Source organism: Delphinapterus leucas, chromosome 10 (genome assembly GCF_059928025.1).
Source record: "Delphinapterus leucas isolate spDelLeu-1000000601 "Yukka" chromosome 10, BTC_Dleu_Yukka2, whole genome shotgun sequence".
In the NCBI taxonomy this organism is placed as follows: Eukaryota; Metazoa; Chordata; class Mammalia; order Artiodactyla; family Monodontidae; genus Delphinapterus; species Delphinapterus leucas.
The window spans coordinates 21,331,344-21,349,183 of NC_143138.1; the positions used below are offsets into that span (position 1 = coordinate 21,331,344).

The window sequence follows — 17,840 nt, forward strand, 5'->3', positions numbered from 1 at the left end:
CTTTTCCTTGAGGATCAATGGTCTACCCATGAGAGCATCCGTGGGAGGGCCAGGGGAGGAAAAACACAGAGTGGTGCAACCTTGCTTCTTTACTTTACACCATAGGTCATAATTCCTCCATAACTACGAGTGAGAAATGCTCAAGTAGGGAACCAAAGCTTCTACTTTTCTTTTAATTAGTACCTTATAAAATCACCCTCTACCTCACATCTCTCCCAGATAGGGTGGGTAGGGCAGGAAGACTCTTGGGCCTGAGAACAAAGGGAGAAAGGGAGGAAGAGCAGATACCAAAGCTGACCTCTGTACTGTAACCAATGGGAGGTCTATGAGTAGCTACGACATATTCCTTAGCACGTATCATCCTGATGGAAAAAAAGAAAAGGCAAGAATGACTCCCTGAATACATCTATCTCCTGTTTTACGGAGACCTTGGAAGAGACCTAACTGGGAAAATAAGCAATCTTAAGTTGGTTGATAAAATAAAAATAAATTGTTGAAATGAGTTTATGATACAGGAATTGCTATAAAACTCATATCTATTCAGAGGCAGAAGGATATTAAGAAACTTGCCCAAGCTCAACCAGTTAGTAAAGGTTAGATTTGGGATTTCAACCCTATTGGCTCCAAAGTGTGTGTTCGCTTCTCCCTCACTACAGCAAATCACCAAAGTCAAGACTCTAACCCAGGCATATACGACTCTAAATATCCATGCTGTTTCTACTTTGAAAGGCATTCCACAACCCAAGATTGCCATCTTACAGTGGGGGGGGGGGGCAAGAGGAAAAGTATTAGACAATTTCTACAGCTCTTTACATGATAATTTAACATTTTTACAGTGATGACTGTATACCTTGTATCCTGCTTTGCACCAGCCATTCAGAGGTGAAGGAAAACTTCTGCTTTGGAGATTACAATTTAGTGGGGAGACTGGTAAGTAAGCCAGTGATTCCATAACAAGCGACAGGTACTAAGGGAATGGAAGCAGGGCAGAAGGTCATCTTATCTAAGTCTTGAAACTTGAATTCTGTCTTACGGTGTGTGTTCTCCAGTTCTAGCAACTGGAGAAGGGTATTTCAGGCCAAAGACAAAACACGTGCACAGGAGGGTCTGGAAGACAGAACGCATCTATCTGGGTAACTTTCAAGGAGTCACACACGGTTTGGGAGAAGAAGGGGCAGATCGTGGATATGCTTATAAACCATATCGTGCAGTGTGCACAGGGTTCCAAATACAATGGGGAGTCATGGAAAGATTTTAAGTAGGAAAGAGACAAGCTTGGGTTTAGATTGCTCTAGCTGTCATGTGAGGGAGGAGGCAAACGGGGACAGGCTGGAGGCTTGGAAATCTGTGGGAGGCTGCGGAGACACCAACAAAGATGAAAGATACAGTACATTCAAGCTAGGTAATTAATTACCTGGTTAACAGGGATTGTTAACCAGGTAGTTAACAGTGGGCATGGGGAGGCAGTAGAGAGAGGAGGGATTAAGAAGCTGGACTTGGTGACCGATTGCACCATGTGGGCAGAGGAGCTGGGCAGAATAAGGGTAAGGGGGAGTTGGAGAAGACCGACCCTTAGCCATTTGACTTGGAGGATGGAAAATGTAATTTTGGCAGAATACATGGAATGTTTATAGACTTGAGTGTGAAATGACTATGGAATATGAAGGAAATATTTGTCATATTCAATCATTCATTCACTGAAAAAATACTGGGCATCTGATACTGGTTACTAGGCACTCTTCTAATATTTGGGATGTTCTCAGTGACATAAAATTCCTGTTCTTCTGGAGTTTATGTTCTAGTAGGGGGTGTGATTAAAAAATAAACAATAAACATAATAGGAAATAACTCCCATGTGAAAGAGATTGCAAACGGCATGGCAAAAATATAGAGCAGGGTAGGTGGATTAAGATGGCGCTACAGTTTCATCTGAGCTCTTATGAGAGGTTGACATCTGAGCAAAGACTTGAATTCACTGACAGACTTAGCCATGCCAGAGTATGAGGGAAGAGGATTCCAGGCAAAGAGAAAACCTGGTGGAAGCCCCCAGGAGTGAGATGTGGAACAAGCAGAGGCTTTGGGACAAATAAATGACATGACTTGACTCACTTTTAGGATTGTTCTGGCTGCTGGCTGAGCTGGGACGGTAGGGGAGTGAAAGTGGGGAGACTGGGAGGAGGGTTCTGCGGGAATCCAGGTGGGATTCAATGGTGGCACAGACGAGGACGCTTACAATGCAAGTGGAGAGAAGTGGTCAGATTTATATATATATTTAACCGATTTGCTCTTAGAGGGGTTGTGAGGTGTGAGATGAAGAGAGGAATCCGGGATAAAGCAAAGGTTTTTGGTTAGAGCAAATGAATGTATGGAGTGTCTGGTGAGGGCTATGGAAAGATTGGAGCGTTGTCAATGTACCTTAGAATATCGAAATCTTGGGAAAAGGTGAGATCCCTTACGGGGAGGGTATAGAATATGAAAAAGAGGGCTAAATTCGTCGCTTTAGAACGGCAGGAAGTTAATGAACTTTTCAAGTCCAGTTGGTACAAGTAGCTAAACTCTTCAAAAAATTTTTTTAAAACTGCTTCATCTCATACAATTAAAAAAATGAATTCCAGATGGATTAAGGACTCTGATCGTATGAAATAAAATTATTTTAAAATAATTTATTTTTATAAATTATTTTAAATAGGTAGGAGGAAGGAAGCCTCCCTGGGTGAATCTGATCTTTTGGGGGGCTCAGAGTCGTCAGTTGGAGAGAGGCCCCCAAGAAGTAGAGTTCAATCAGGCCAAATGTTTTGTTCCCTTTTTCTTTTTCCTAACTCCGAGATGAGGCAGAGTGAAATAGGAAGAATGTAGAGATTTTAAAAATTAACCTTACTTTTCGGTTGTTTCAGTTCTTTGTGTTCCCTTTCCTTCTCCTCCCTCCCCGCCTCCCCCCGCCCCATCCCTCCGGACCCCCGGACCCCCGGACCCCCGCCCCGAGAATTTGAAGAAACCATTTTGTTTCCCTTTTATTTAATTGCCGACAGGGGGAACAGGCTACCGGTTAACTCAGTTTTTTAGAGCGTGGTGCTAATAACGGCAAGATCATGGGTTCGATCCCCGTACAGGCCAATTTGTACGACGACGCTTACCTCTTACACTTCTACACAGATGAGAGTTCTTTCAGTCTCAGGTCCACTGCAATGTCACAATTAACGTCAGGGAGACAGACAAACCTCGCGCTGAGAACTTAAAAAAATTTAAACACACATCTTTGATTTACCCCAAGGTTGAATTCCTCCTTTGAATCCCATCTACAGGGTGAAAGGATAGTAGTGAGTGACTAGCAAGGGAAATAGAGCCGCTTTGGGCATATTAGTTTTCCACTGGGTAACTGATTCTTGCAAAGAAACTGACCCTACTGGATTATTTTCGTCCTAAAATAAACTGGGAAACCATCCACACTTTCTACACTTCCACACTCGGGTCTTAACTAGTTCAGTGAAAGGTGAAACAAGATTTTTTTTATATGATGTGTGAAAAAAAATTATTAATATCAACACAGTAGGAAAGAAACAGCTTTGCCAATTGTCTCTTTATAACAGGGAAAGAGTTCCCAATGACCAAAGCTGGAACAGTTTGAACAACAGATGGTGTGGTTTTGGATTATAATCCAAAGTATAAAATACATATTCATGAGTCCATACTGATATAAATCAATCAATCAATGAATACAGGAGAAGGGAAACATTTTCCTTACAGAAGAATTCCAACTAATATAAGTAAATACTCCCCCCACCCCCCCAGGAGATGAAGCTTAATCCCCTCCCTTCCGGAATATGGGCCATACTGAGTGACTAACTTCTAAATAGTAGAGTAGGAAGTAGGAAAAAATAGGAACTTCACAAGGGAGAAAAATGGCAAACACTACCTTAAAAATGATCAAGGTTGGCATCACCAATGGTAAGCTATGCTCCTATCATGTAACATCCGATATGATGCGATGGGACAAGTACTTTATCTTTGCGGTCTCCCACAAAAACCTATAACCCCAAACCAATCATGCAAAAAATATCAGACAAACCCAGATTGGAAAACAGTCAAGTATGCTACAGAAATATTTCATCAACACTGAGAAACTGTCACAGACTAGAGGAGGCTGAATACAATGTAGCATCCTGGAAACAAAAAGGACATTAGTGTAAAACCTGGTGTGATATAGTCAAAGTCAGGAGTTTAGTTATTAGTAAAGTACCCACGTTGGCTTCTTAGTTTTAACAAAGGTACCATGATAATGGAAGAAGCTAATATTAAGGGAAACTAGGTAATGGGTATAAGGCAATTCTCTGTATTGTCTTTGCAACTTTTCTAAAATTATTCCAAAATAAAAATTTAATTTTAAAAATTACAATAAGAAACATGTCTCTTTGCCACCACTGAAATCAGTGTTGAGGCAAACGCCTGGTTGACAGTAGTTCCATGATAGGTAGTTGTTCAAAGCTGAAGGAATGTGATATTGATGTCTTATTTTGGTGAGGACATGGCAGGGATATTTATATGGTTATCTGTGCTAGATGATGTATACTTGTCCTGCCAAATACTCTCCTAGAGTCCCATTCGCACACTGAAATGCAAACCAGACCAATGAGATTTGTCTTTAGAGTGTAAAAGACATCTGAAATGGAGCCATCTGGTTTACGTTGAACTTGAAGTTCGGTGGGTTTCTCTCACAAAGTTTCACCTCACACCCAAAGGGTTTTCTTTCCTATCTTGGGCCTAAAATATTTCCATTTGGACCAATAAACAACTGAACCACTTCTCTTTGCCCCACAAAACTGTGTTTATCTATCACATCAAGGTCCCATTATAGAATCCAAGAAAGAACAGTGGCCAGTTCAATGTTCTTTGGTGGGTTCTTCACAGAGCTCAGACTTCTCCCAGGTAGTATTAATCACGCCCTCTTTTTTGTTCTTAAAGACTTCATAGATTACTTTAATGCTGGGTGGAATTGTGTGTGTGTGTGTGTGTGTCTGTGTGTGTGTGTGTGTCTGTGTGTGTGTGTGTGCTTTTTAAAGTTTTAGGCATCTCTGATGTGCATAAATGCAGGTGGTTCCTAATTTAACTTAGTCTTCCCATTAATACACATAATACCTGATACTTAAAATACAATAGGAGAGGTGTATTGCATTGGGCAGAAAATTTTAAATCTTACAGATTTGATTACAACAAAGGAGTTCTTCAAATAGAAATGAGTGGAAAGTGTGACCTACCTTTACAGAAGTACTCGAGCTGTTGAAGTAAACAACAAAAGGAAACAAATTGCCTGCTATTGCAAGAGATACAGGCAGTTTCCTTACACTGTTCTCTATGAGCTCAGGAAGCAATGCTGTGTACCTGGCCTAGATATAACACGCTTGTAGAAGTCTTATAGATTGAGGCTAGTCATAAGCCACACCATCTGCCAGCACTCCCCAAAGAATTTGAGTAAATGAAAACAAGAAATAGAGATTTGACATTATTTTCCCAGGGTCCCAAATATAATGACAGGTTTGGGACAAAGAACCAATGGAGCCTGACATCACAGTTTGTGCTCTTAAGCATCATTCCATACTGCCTCTCATTCTCAAAGGGGAGGACAACTCTCTGATATTTATGCATTGATTGTTGATTTCAGGAACTAGGACCAGTTAAGAACTTTATGACATTTTAAAGTAAGACATGTTGACCTAAGTTTTATATTGTCTATATCTCTGTGACAAACATCGTTCTTAACATGTATACATTTGCTGAATTCTTACCTTCTTTTTTCCTTTTGCATGCCTTTACCTGCCACATAGCTCCAAAATCAATATTGGGAAGCACGTTTCTCTTTTGTAAGATATTGCTTTTTCACAGTAAGAGTAGCAAATGGTGTGGTGAAGTCCTTCAAATTGCTCCAGTTCATGTTATGTTTCAAGACCAATAAGCACCATCATTTCCCAATTGCAGATTTGAAACTGAGAAATATCTCCTATAACGAAGTTGTAAAAGCTCCTAGAAGTGAAATGGTTTGGCTACCTACTTCAAGGGTCCAGAGGCTCAGAAAGTTTTTCTTGTCTTGGCACAGCATGTAAACTTCTGTGCATATTTCAGGCGAGAGAAAGTAAAAGAACTTGATAGAAACTCTGAGAAGTAGTCCCGAGACTCTATCATTAATCAAAAATTCTTGAGAAATGCATTGGTGAAAGAGGAAAGTGACATCTCCTTCAAATACTGTAAGAATGAGTTTGGTGTCATAGTTGGCTCCGTGGCTTAGTTGGTGAAAGCGCCTGTCTAGTAAACAGGAGATCCTGGGTTCGAATCCCAGTGGGGCCTAAGGAGGAAGTGTTTTACATATGGCAAAAAAAATTGGAATTAACTGCAGTTTACATGCCTTCAAGTCCTAGGAGGAGATGGGGACAGCATTAGTCCCCTTGCTTACAAAATAAATATAATATCAACAAGTCTCCCAAGAGCGTTAACTTGCCCTGAAATCATGAGATGAAGATTAGAATTACCTAGAGTGATTGCTTCTTGGTCTTTCCTTTACCTTTTAGATCAGGTGTCAGACATTGCCAGTTCGGTTTTGTGTGATCTTTTCAATTATTTTTGCCTCCTAGAACTTTTAACACAACGGAGACATTTGTTCTTCTTGATTGATTCATTGAATGGTCAACCTCTCCCCTCAGATCTCCCCAATTTTGTGCCAGATAGCTTTTTGGCACATTGAATAGCGCCTTAGAGCCATGCTTCTCAAAATTTTGTGAGCATATGAATGACCTGATATGGTCCATTACAATGAGGGTTTTAGATGACTACATCTGCAACAGGGCCTGAAAGTCACCACTTCTACAGTCTCCCAGATGAGTGACGTCTACACTACTGTTACGTGGACCATCCAGTGTGAGGCAAGGCTACTGAATTAGTGATCTAGTTTCGATGGGTGTGCTTTCAAGTTCTGCACTTACATATGTTCACAGCTATTTTCCACACCCATTACTTAGTCTGGAGTTGTTTTTACCCATTTGCCTTTAGTCAAATCTAATCCAAAACCAATAAAAGAACAAGGGAAAAATTCTAACATAAATTAGAGTAGTGTAAATCAAGTAGTGTTATAACCGTTTCCTCTTTTCTTTTTAGTTTATTTTTACTGGAGTATAGTTGCTTTACAATGTTGTGTCCGTTTCCGCTGTACAGCAAAGTGAATCAGTTATACATACACATATATCCCCTCTTTTTCTTTTGATTTCCTTCCCGTTTAGGTCACCACAAGCATTGAGTAGAGTTCCCTGTGCTATGTGGTAGATTCTCATTAGTTATCTCTTTTACACATAGCCGTGTATATATGTCAATCCCAATCTCCCAATTCATCTCACTCCACCTTCCCCCCTTGGTATCCATAACTTTCTTCCCTACATCTTTGTCTCTATTTCTTCCTTGCAAATAAGTTCATCTGTACCAGAAAATGAATGACCATTTATCTCTGTGGTTTCATTTGGCAATTTTAAAAATAATTAACTGATTTCGTGCAATCTTATTATAATACTCAGTGCATGTGCCCTTTGCTACCTCAGACTTGCATACTTTTTCAGGACATCTGGTAGGGTCAGGCTTGGCCACGTTGGGGGCCACTCATTGACTGCTTTACAGTAAACTTCTAATCAAGTTATTAGAGAATAATAAATCATCATTTTTGCTGCCAACTCGATATCAGGGAAAAAGCGGACTCCAATCTTGCTAGCTGGGAAATACTGTCTCACTTCTCTGTTTCCTGCAACCTTGGGACCAATCCAAGTTTGAGTTGCTGAGAACAGGAGTTTTCAGCTTTGCTCTTGGTCAGACGTGCTGAGGCAGAGCTGTCCTGTCACGAAATTCTCACAGAGAATTTGAGGAAAGACCATGGTTTTGCTGCTGAGCACCTTCCTGATCCTTGAGGTAAAAGCTGGGAAGTGGACAAATACAGTGACGAAGGTCAGGTGACGTGAGGAGAAAAATAAAGTATAGTCTAGTACGTCAGCTGTTGCACAGATTGACGTCGCTCAGAGCACAGGCGTTCCAGGCCAGTGTGAGTGACACTGGATAAGAAGTTGACTGACGACTCCCACCTCCACCTACTCGGCACAGAGTCCGGTCCCATGAATTCCCAAACACTACTCCTTTTGTCACTCCCTCCTTGGGCACAGCCCACCCCGCCCCTGCTCAGCAGTCTCCTCCGGACAAGCATGCCCTCTCGGAAGTTTGGGGGTCTTCAGGGCTCTGTGTGTTATGTCCTGGGTCCTACGATGAGCAAGAGAGATGGAAATGAAAGTCACAGGGTACTGTCGGGTAGTTCCTTGTAATCACATGCCCTAGGAGCCTGAGGTTACCCTGCGTGGTGTTGGGGAAGGAATTTGGACTCTGCTTATGAGTTACGTTTGGTTATGAGTCGCAGAGTTCCTATATTCTTATTTTAACACGTTTTTAAAAAGGAGGGAAAGCAAAGTCAGTGAGTGATAATATACTAAAAGAGAAATACTCAAAATTATTAGACTTGGGGAGCACCAAGGAAATGCCGTTTTATTGAACTTGTAAAATGCAACGTGTGCGTGACGTTTCCGTGGTGCAGCGGTCAGCACGTTCGCCTTACACGCGAAAGGTCCCCGGTTCGAAACCGGGCGGAAACAGTGCCCTTCCCAGGCTTTTGCCACTTTACCCACAAGCACAACTACTTCCTTACTACCTTGCTGCCCTCTCTAAGGGGCCCGACCGCAAAACTAAGGGTTTCCAACCTATCCTCACAGCAGCAGTGCTCAGAGCTACATCTTGTTAAAGTACTTACTGCATTTTAACATTTCTGTAGGTTCCTCGGACTCCAACATCTTTTACAATGTGTGAATTATGAGTATGTCCTGCCAGTCTGTGCCTAGTGTTTTTCTCTCCGAATGGACTTTTGAGGAAAAACGTGCTCAGCTTTTGTTGTTTTGTTTTGCGGGGGGATGGGGGGTGGGGGTGGGGGTGGGTACAGTGTAGCAATCTTTCTTGTATGCTTAGTGCTTATTATGTCCTGTCTAACATACAGTTGCTCATCTCAAAGGCATGGAGTATTTTGCTAAATTTTCTTCAACAGACTTTACTGTTTTCACTTCCACTGTAGAGGCAAATGATTTGAAATGCAAGCAAATGGCCAGGAAGCAGCTGAGGTATGCTTACCGCAATTAGAAGTGAATAAGTGAATGAATGCCATCAGACAAACACGGATGTAAATCAAACAAACGAAAAACAGAAGGTGATGTTTCCAGATGTCTTCCATCTCTGGCATTTTCTTTTTTTCCTTGCCAGAAATATTTTCAAAAACCTTCAATATAAAATTTGTGTGTGGAGAAGGTGGAAAGCAATGGAGGAGGGGGTGGAGGAAATGAATCAGAAACGTTTCCCGTCCCCAGAAAGTACACGTGGATTTTGTGTCCGGCAGAGGCCGTTGCTTAACCTCACTGTCCTTTCCTTTTTCTCCTAGTTCCCGGGGTCCGCGTTGGTACCCCCGTCAATACCCTCGGGGACTCGGTCTGCAGTCCGCCTCGATCCGGGTCTCTCTGCTCAGGTGTTTCCACAACGCGGTCAAGGCCAAGCCGCCCCTTCTCCGGAAGCCCAGGTTGCGCGCCGGGATCCGTAGGCCGACTCGCCTCAGCCACCTAGGCTTGCCTGGGAGGGGTGGCCGCTCGCTGCCACGAGTTGTCCTTTGGGCGCAGAGACCTGTCGCTTACGTGGGTTCAAAAGGCAGTTGCCTTTAGGCACAGGACAGTCCCGGCCGGGCTCGGAAAGGGGTTAGGGTGGGTTTACCGGCGTGTGTGTTTAGAGACAAGGCTGTGGGACAGACGTACTCGGAATGGGGCGCGGGGGCCCTCGCAGGCAGGGTATCGAGGCCGGCAGGGGCTCCTCTCGGACACTTCAGGGGCTCGGCATCCCGCTCAACTCAAGGTGAGTGCCCGGCGGGCGGAGATGGTCCGCGTTGCCACCAGGAAGCCCGCCTCTTCCCGGAGTCAGGACCATGAACAGCGCACTCTGGATTTGCCGGGCTGTGTGAGGGATTTCTCAGAAGAGAGAAAGGACAGGGGGAAATGTTCTGATATAGTATATTGAGCTGGTGGTGTGTGTGTTTTAGGCACCGATTTTTTTTTATTTACAAAAACACATGAAGTACCGCACACAGTATTTCTACTTGATGGTTATGGAAGAAATGTTCGCATATATTAAGGTGTGGGGAAGTCATGGCTTACATATGATTTAACTAAAACTTAACCCTGACTAGAGCAGCCTGTTTTGCGACCTATTAAACATACCTTTTACATCAGCTTTAACCGTTAAAAAAAAACCCCAAAAAACATAAAACAAAACCATACCGTTACATCTGCTTTACCATTTAACTTTTACCATTACCAGAAGCAAAAATGTCTGTTTTAAAGATGAAGATTAAACGCCTCCCTTCCTGGGACGCCAGTGCCAGTAGCACTTCCTCTCTACAGGGACCCTGGCTCTTGTCCCTCGTGGACTAAGGGGAGTCACATGATCTGAATGCCTGGGAGTTTTCTCAAATGTTTGGGGGAATTTTAGCTGGCTTTTGCTTAGATTAGGTCAGACTAGATCTCAGATTCTGTGAACTTTGAGAGGACAAAAGTATGACAGACAGAAAGCAGTGTTTCTAAAAGAGTTGCCTATCACCTAAACATCTGATGGCTATTTTATTATGTGGCCCTGAAGATTATGGCCTGAAATCCTCTCCATGGCCACTCCTGTGTCTTCAGCTTCATTTCGTACCTCACTGCCCCCACTCTCCCAACCAGCAGCCCTTTGTCCTACCTGCCAGCAGTTCCTCTTGTTTCCCAGGGATGTGTGCACATATCATTCGTTCTACCCCAAATACTCCTCTATACCTAGTGAACATCTCCTCAGCCTTGAAACTTGACCTCCACCATTACTCCTTCAGACAAAACTTTCTAAGTAAATCTTCACATTTCTGTTAGCACTGTACACCTCTCTTTTATTGCAAAAGCCAGTTAGGTGAAAGATGGCAAAGCTGGGATGAGAACGCATTGCACTCTGGATTCCAAGTTTGGGCCGTCAAGAACATTACCATACCGTGTCTGTCTCTCAACATCCAAGGTCCTTCTCTCGAGGCAGTTGTACATTTTGAGGCATCTCTTTTGCCCAATTTGAAAACTAAAATAAACATACAACCAAATTGTCTTAAAAGAGCATGTCTGTCTGTTTGAAATGTATGTGGTATTAAATCAGTTCCTAAATTCCCACATTCTATGTCAAATTTGATTTCTGGAATGTGTGTACCTTTACTGAATGACTGAATTCTTGCCTCGTTTTGCCTTTACCGTTGACTTTTGCATGCTTTTATCCGATGCATGGTTTATCACAGAATTTGCCCATGATTCTCCCTCTTAGTGAGGCTTACTCTTTTAACAGTAAGAGGAAAAGATGTGATTCTTACAGCCGAACGCATTTCCAAACCAAATAAATGTGCACTATTTTTTAACGCCTAATTAAAGAGAATACAGGGCAGTCATTAGTCATCCGCGCACACATCATCAGGGTCCAATAGAAGTACATCAGAATATATGACGCGGGTGGAAGCATGGCAGATTAACAGATCGATTGCAAAAATTTGCAAAGAGCACTCGCAGGAGAAAACTTGCTTTCAGGGAATGACATTCTTGCTATCACGTATGGAATGTTCTAAGGGTTACAATTCTTATGATTTTAAATATAGAAATTGAAAACAACGTTGTAGTATATACACTCACCGCGAATTACATGAATCTGTCGGAGTCAATGGTTTTGCGGTTATTTCCATCCTCATTCCGGAACCAGCGACTTTGGAGGTTTCATTTAATTTAATAGGCATGCTTAAGGCCCCGTTTCACGCAGGGGCCAGTGGCGCAATGGATAACGCGTCTGACTACGGATCAGAAGAGTCTAGGTTCGACTCCTGGCTGGCTCGGGACCCTTTTGACACCCGATCACCTTGCAATTGACACGCCGACCAATTCTTCAAACTTTCTCCGATCGCAAGGACGCGCTGGGAAAAGCTCCCTCACCTTCCTTCTTGTTGCCCCACAGGGCAATCAATCCCGCCTCTTGCGCAACTCGGAAGGACCCTTCAAAGGCGATCACAGGAACGTTCACAATCTAACGCTTTCTGCTTTCAATCTCATACCGCAAATATGGAGAAAGGTTCAGTCTCACACGGCAAATATGGAGAAAGGATCACACAGAGACACCTATACACAGATTCAAATCAAAGAGGCTTTAAGAAAAAAGAAGAGGAGGAGGAAGAACAAGAAGAAAGAAAGAAAGAATCAATGTGGATCTACGAGTGTCTTCACCAATATTAGCTTCACTGGGTTACCCCTCAACCCCTTCCGAATAGAGAGACGAGAGGCTTTGACTGAGGCAATGGTAAATCTAGAAAGGCCGGGCTTGTGCGGGCCGGATATTGGAGCTGGTCCTGACCACCACGCACTCCACATTCCACGCCGCAGCTTGCTTTCCAGGACCGCGACTTCCAGAAGAGCGCTGGTTAGACAGTTCTAAAATGCGGAGGGTAACGTGAGTGACGTGTATGATTTTTTTTTTTTTTTTCTTTAAGTAACCTGTGCCTTCCAAGTCTCAGAGACGTGTAACCACCTTGGGTGGTAAGGAGTAAAAGCAAGCGTGGCCCGTACGGGGATCGAACCCGCGACCTTGGCGTTATTAGCACCACGCTCTAACCAACTGAGCTAACCGGCCGTGACGTGACGTACGTTTTCCCTTAAAACTTTTAACCACCATTTCCCGCAGTACCTCTTCGGCCAAAGACAAACGTTTACTTTTCACGGTCCTCGGACACCTAGCTGCTCCATGTGTAACCCACCAAAGATCTGCTGTGCCCTCTACACAGAGAGCCAAACTCGGACAGCAGCCCTTTGTCCAAAAGGAAGCCTTGGGTTGCACGGCGCCGAGCCATTTACACAACAGCACATACTTCCATGGATTCCCCCGGCCGTTGACGGCAGCTTCCTCCAAAAACGTCGGTTTCCTCTTTCACGTCCAGGAGTACGACTGAAAACCGGTGTGCCTTCTTTCCGTTTGGTTTTCTTTCAGGAGACAGCGTCTCATTCTGTTTATTTTGGGTGGAAAGCAACAACAACCACCAAATTCTCCTGAGAGAAGCTACATTTAGAACTTAACCTTTGAAAGGGGTTGGGGGGTGGGGGGCGGGGAAGGAGAGAGGGCGCAAGAGGAACGAAAGAGGAGAATAAGGGGTGGGTGCTCGGGGGCCGGTTAGCTCAGTTGGTTAGAGCGTGGTGCTAATAACGCCAAGGTCGCGGGTTCGATCCCCGTACTGGCCACTCCCTTCGATCACCTCTGCAGGGAACTTCCCCTGCCGAATCCGTCAGGAGGAAACTTGCTTCTTAACCTACACACACCTGCGAAGAGGGTAGAGTCCTTTCTATAATAACATGTTCCAAGTCCACCATCCCTCAGCGGACCTTTTATCCACTCCTTACCCAACTCGGCTCTCGGCCTACTACAACTTCAACATTCTTCCCAGCAGGCAGTGTACTCTTTCCTCCGGGACCAGTGGCTGAGGACAGAGACACGTGCAGGGCCAGAGGACGCAAGAGTGGGAGCTCGACCTAACACGAAAAATGGGCGGGAAAAAGTGGAAAAGATTACTGGCAACCTTTGGTTACAAGCTTATTCGCTTTTCAATTCTCTTTCCAAAGTAGTTGTGCAATCAACGTCCTTTCTCAAATCCTCAAGAGATACAAAGTAAATAGGCGTTCTTCAAAGGTCGTTCTTTCCACGTCTCTGACGACTCTTTCGGAGGAACTGACAGCCGAGATTGCCCTGTGAGGAAGGACCACGCCAGGCAGACTGATTCAGGATACTTCCTCTTCCCTCCATGTCAGCAGCTCTTTGAACACTTTGAGCAAGAAACACAAAACACAGACTTTTCTTTTCTTTCTTTTCTTTTCTTTTCTTAAGGACAGGAATCGAATCTGGATTCCTTAGGCAGACGTGCATCTCGTATCGTTGCTTCTGACTTGAAAGGACAGTTCAGTATCATGGTAACTTCTCTGATCTTTGTGGGAAGTCCTTCCACAGACTTGTACAGTTTCCCTACCTGCGTGCGCTACCAGTGCTAAGCTCCACGTGGAGTGCTTTCTGGAGGTTTCTCTTCTCGCGGCTCTCTCCTTTCCGGTACTCTGTCCTGCCAGCTTTAGCTGCCTTGGTCTCCTGGACTATCCGCCCCGTCACTTCAACTCAGGGAGTTCACCAGCCTCCGCCTGGGTTCCTGTTCCACGCACTGGGGCCTGGAAACTCTCTCAAGGCTGCAATCCCAGGTCTCACCTCATGCCCAGAAAACTCGCTCATTCCTTTCTTTCTGTCAGGGAGCACCATCCTTCTTTGCCTGATGTTTGGTGTCTTGAAAACTGTTTCGTCTATTTTGTCAGGTTTTGCTTCTTTCAAGCAGGAGGGTGTATCTGATCCTTGAGATTTCGTCTTAACTGGAAACAGGACTTTCTGCCCTTTAGCAGACGAAGGGGGAAAGCTGAGGCCTCCTCGGCGTGTGCTGGGGGCTGCAGGCTCCGAGTGGGCAGAGGCAGGCGGCCTGTCTCAGGGCAGTTGGCATTGCCTTCCTGGGAAACGTGGGGCCTCATGTTGCGTGTGGCAAACAGTGTGCCCAGGTATTGCACTGGGGCTCCAGGCTGCAACTGGGCCAACCTGTCTGGAGGGCTCAGGCTACAGGCCTCAGCGCCGGTCAGGTGGTCTCCTCTGGTGTGTGAGTGTGATGTGTGTGTGTGTGTGTTGGGGAGCGGGGGTGGGGCGGGGGTGGGGTTTGGGCCAGGGGTGTTTCCGGGACAGCAGGGCTCTTGTTTGAGAGCAGGGTTGAGTCCAGGAGTGCTGAGGGGCCGATGCCGCCAAAAGGGGCATTCGGATCTCTGTCCGGCTGGCAGGCTGAAGGTGGGAGTTTTCTGATGAGGGGGTGGGAGCCTTGGAGGGCGTGGGATCCGGGCACTCCTTCCTTATCGCCGCCCCGCTGTCGCCCGCGGGGCATCGGAACACCTACGTGCTCCGTCAGTGCCTCACCGTGGGTGAATTCCGGTCGTCCTCTTGGTGGCCTGGTGATGACTGCCACTTAGCACAGCCTCAGAGGCTGAGATTGGATGAATCAGTGGGACCCGCCCAGCACCTGAGTCCGCCGGAATGACCCCGCTCCGTCCTTCCTTCCCTTGCTGCCTCTAGCACCCTTTCTCTCTCTCTCCCCACACACACCCCCGTCTCTCCTTTCCATTAGGTTACTACTTCTCTGTGGTACCCTTTTCCCAATACTTTATTGAAGTACATTTTTAAATGAAAAGCGTTTATGTGTAGTTTGAGCTGATAAACTTTACCGATGTATCCTCCTCCCATGTGACCACCACCCAGATGGAGACTGAGAACATTCCCATTAGTCCAGAAAAATCGCCTTATGCCCCCTTACCAGTCAAGATTGCATCCTGCAAGCTAATCGCTGTCTGATTTCTAGCACCAGACAGTTTGCCTGCTCTTGAACTTCATAGAAGTGGAATCATATAGCATATCCTATCGTGAGGCATTTTGGGGGTCCAGCATGATATTTCTGAGAGTGATCTGAGTCCTTCCACGTGCAATAAGTCACAGAACTTTGTTCCTCTTATTGCTGGGAAGTTGATTCTTTCGATTTTATAAACAAACCAAAATTTGTCTGTATATACAAGGACACATGACATAGCTCATGATGTTCATAGTGGGGGAAAAAGGAGCTCAGCGTGACAGCCTGTCAGCAGAGTGGCGCAGCGGGAGCGTGCTGGGCCCATAACCCAGAGGTCGATGGATCGAAACCATCCTCTGCTAAGCTTCCTTCTTCTAACGCCCAGTTCTTTTCTCCTGGATCGCAGGCACAACATAGCGAGAAGAAATTTCGTCAACTTATACATGCACCTTCTTCTTCGACCACCTCTATAGAATCCATTGCCACCCCCTACCTAACCACTGTAAACCAGTTAGCGTTTTCCTTTCCCCTCCTTTTCCTTTCCTTTCCTTTTCTTTTTTTCTTTTTTCTTTTGCCAGTTGGGGGGGGGGCGGGGGTGGGGAACACAATCCACCCTCCTCACTCATTTCAAAAGAGAAGCGAATCTCTAGCCCTTCTCACTCGAGAACACTTTAAAAATTTACCGTTCATTTCCAATGGATCAGTGTCATTTCTTCCAGGCAATAAAATACACACTTCACTCCAGTTAGGGTTTTATATTTTCTTTACACTCGAAAGAAAAACATTTTTTCTTGATTTCTGCCCGATGTCTATGTCGCGTTTTTACTTGGGCTCGAGTCTCCTACCCTTTGTCGCCTCCTTTTTCGCTCCTACGCATGATTTATCAAATTTAGATCAAGTTAATGCGAAAGCTTTGTGAATCCTTTTTGAAAGCAATACATGTTGCAATTACCATGAAGATGCCATTCGCGTGCACTCTATGGGAAAAACAGAAGCAAAGGAGTTAAATGTGAAATGGCAGGAGAAGATGAAATGAATGCGTTAAAATAAAAACATCTGTGCATCACTATCCAACTGTCAAACTCAGGGGGGAAAAACACACACATGGAAGTCTTAGGAAAAAAAATTTTTTCCCCGTTTTTTGAGGAAAACTTTTTAGTGAAATTACTCTTTAATGAGTCCTTACATCATGACAAGGAAGTATAAATTCCTCCAAACGGGAAGCACCCTAAATAATGAGAATTTTTAAAAATCAAAGGGAAAACTAGAAATGAGCTGAAGATGGGGATAGAGGGACCTGTTCTCTTCCTCTACCTGTTGCTTTGAAGGTGTTCTTATCTGGACGTCCACTAAACCAACACTCTTCAACTTATTTTGCCTGCTTACCCTCTAAATTGTTCAGAGGAGGGAATAGCCAGGTTCTGACCAAAACTCTGGGTCCTTTGGCTCTGCAACGTGTGCCACCAATGTGATGGAAGGGAGGGTTTACGCCTTCAAGACACCTTTCCTATGGGTCCCCAAGAGGTCGACGCCACATCACTTCCGTGTGTGAGATGTGATGAGATAAGCAGTAAATCACGCTCTAAGAGTAGAGAGGAATTGCACTCAGCCAGCCAAGAAAGAACACTCGAGAGTCTGGGAAGGACATGAAATACCTGACCAAAGCGAGTGGGAGGTGGGAGGAACTGAAGCAGGAATGCTGCACGCGCCGCTTTTGGCGTTTGCACCTGGAACTTTGCCTGTTCTCGAAAAGTGGGCAAATGAACTGAATTATATAGACTTTTCCCTGTTGACGGCGGAGTTTACTCCACGCGACCCCGACATTTCCTAGCAAGGGTTCCCTGAGGACTTTGCTGGGCGCGCTGCTCCTCGGCTTTCTCTGCGGTTCCTGGTCTGGCCCAGAGCTCGGACCCTCTTCTGCCTGTTCGAAAAGAGTGGTCGTCCTAGGAATTGCTGGGGTCGTTTAGTTTTGGAGAGAGCCCGGGATGGAAGAGGCGAGGAGAAAAGAAATGTGAACAGGAAAACTCAGCTCTAGTGTTTAAGGAAGATGGAAAAATCGAGAGCACTGTACCCCAGAGCAACTCAACTACATCGTTGCTACTCTGGAGATGGCCAGATCCAGTAGGAGACAGTGAAACATTTTCCTAAAATGTATCTTCCTGATAGCGCGCTGGCTCCCGATGGATGTGAACGGATTCTACTTTCACATTCCCTTGCAAATCATGCCATTCTATTACTTTTTATACAACATTTTACTGTGGCACGTTACTTCAGGGGTAAAAATATTCCCTGT

General features: G+C 44.8%; 6 non-coding genes across 6 annotated transcripts; 5 read left to right on the forward strand and 1 right to left on the reverse strand.

Moving 5' to 3' along the window:
* The first annotated feature begins 6,262 nt into the window (after window positions 1-6,262).
* TRNAT-AGU (transfer RNA threonine (anticodon AGU)) lies at window positions 6,263-6,336 on the forward strand. Its single transcript has one exon. It is a non-coding gene; the product is annotated as a tRNA-Thr (tRNA).
* A 2,254-nt stretch (window positions 6,337-8,590) lies between these two features.
* Window positions 8,591-8,663, forward strand: TRNAV-UAC (transfer RNA valine (anticodon UAC)). Its single transcript has one exon. It is a non-coding gene; the product is annotated as a tRNA-Val (tRNA).
* A 3,250-nt stretch (window positions 8,664-11,913) lies between these two features.
* TRNAR-ACG (transfer RNA arginine (anticodon ACG)) lies at window positions 11,914-11,986 on the forward strand. Its single transcript has one exon. It is a non-coding gene; the product is annotated as a tRNA-Arg (tRNA).
* A 714-nt stretch (window positions 11,987-12,700) lies between these two features.
* Window positions 12,701-12,774, reverse strand: TRNAI-AAU (transfer RNA isoleucine (anticodon AAU)). The gene has a single exon. It is a non-coding gene; the product is annotated as a tRNA-Ile (tRNA).
* A 528-nt stretch (window positions 12,775-13,302) lies between these two features.
* TRNAI-AAU (transfer RNA isoleucine (anticodon AAU)) lies at window positions 13,303-13,376 on the forward strand. The gene has a single exon. It is a non-coding gene; the product is annotated as a tRNA-Ile (tRNA).
* A 2,461-nt stretch (window positions 13,377-15,837) lies between these two features.
* On the forward strand, window positions 15,838-15,909 carry TRNAM-CAU (transfer RNA methionine (anticodon CAU)). Its single transcript has one exon. It is a non-coding gene; the product is annotated as a tRNA-Met (tRNA).
* Window positions 15,910-17,840: the final 1,931 nt, after the last annotated feature.